The sequence below is a fragment of the Euphorbia lathyris genome, chromosome 9 (assembly GCF_963576675.1).
Source record: "Euphorbia lathyris chromosome 9, ddEupLath1.1, whole genome shotgun sequence".
In the NCBI taxonomy this organism is placed as follows: Eukaryota; Viridiplantae; Streptophyta; class Magnoliopsida; order Malpighiales; family Euphorbiaceae; genus Euphorbia; species Euphorbia lathyris.
In genome coordinates, this window is record NC_088918.1 from 39510539 (window position 1) to 39512010 (window position 1472).

Here is a 1472-nt window from a genome sequence, read left to right on the forward strand (position 1 = left end):
AACCCGTAAATCACGCTAAAAGATAGGGGTAAAATACCCCTATCAATGGGCTCTATGTGCTTCCACCCAACTTGAAAGAGGCGTTAGTTGGAGAGAAGGTTTCCTTTGAGCGGTGGCATGCACGACTTGGTCACTATCAGAATCAGACAGTTAGTAGAATTTTAAAAGACAATAATTTATCATCATCCGCACCTGCTAGTACTTGTTGCTTTTGTCCCTTAGGAAAATTATCTCAGTCTTCTTTACCTTCAATTGTTCGTTCTAGTACTTTTCGCTTTGAAAATTTGCATTTGGATGTTTGGGGTCCTGCCCCTACTCTTTCTTTTAATGGACATCGTTATTTTTTGATTATCATTGATGAATTCACTCGCTTTAGCTGGTTATTTTGTCTCAAGAATAAAAGTGAAGTAGCTTTAACATTTCAAAATTTTTTTGCCATGATTAGAAATCAATATGATGATAAAGTTAAAAACTTCTACTCCGATTTTGGGGGAGAATTTCAAAAACTTCAGCTGAACGAAAAATGGCATAGCTGAACGAAAAATTGCTTATCCACACACACATGCTCAAAATGGCATAGCTGAACGAAAAATCAGACATGTTGTAGACACGTGTTTAACAATGCTTGATAATGCCAATTTACCTCTAAAATTCTGGAATTATGCTATGATTCACAGCGTACGCATGATTAATATCCTTCCTACCAAAACACTTAGGAATCGCTCTCCCTTTTTTATGTTTTATAAAAAACAACCTGCTTACTCGTTCCTTCGAATATTTGGTAGTGGCATTTATCCGTTACTACGACCTTATAACAAAAACAAGTTTGATTTTCGTTCCAAACTGTGTGTTTATCTTGGACCTTCGTCCAATCATTCTGGCGAGCTATGTTTAGACATATCCACAGGCAGAATTTACATCTGTAAATTTGTCAAACATGATGAAGGAGTCTTCCCGGCAGCTCAACCGGTCATCGCGCCTCTCTCCACTAGCGCAGGGTTGGAAGCGACGACACTAGAACTACCTTCCATTCTTGGACCGTATCCAGGTAATCCTCAAACTTTCATTCATGTCTCTCTTCCATCCTCTTCTCCTTCACCTATGCTACCTGTTCAGTCATCCGCGAATCCGACCATCGCGACTCACCAAGCACATCAGTCCGCGTCGGCGGAACCGCAAGCCACAAATAGCGATGAGGCTGTAGTAATTAGCGAGCCAAGTGACAATCTGAACGGTGCCTACAGTGACGCTTAAGTTCGTGACATCACATTACGGGCTCCTCGTGTTGATCATAATCACCACAGCTCGCCAGCCCCCCTGTCCGGTACAGCGATAATGGCGACAACCGACACTCGGCATGGTGCGGCACAAGAGCTGCGAAACACTACGGCAACGATACCCACATCGGAAATCGAACCAGATACATCCCGACGTCATACAATGCAATTACGTCACTCAACACTGCACTCACG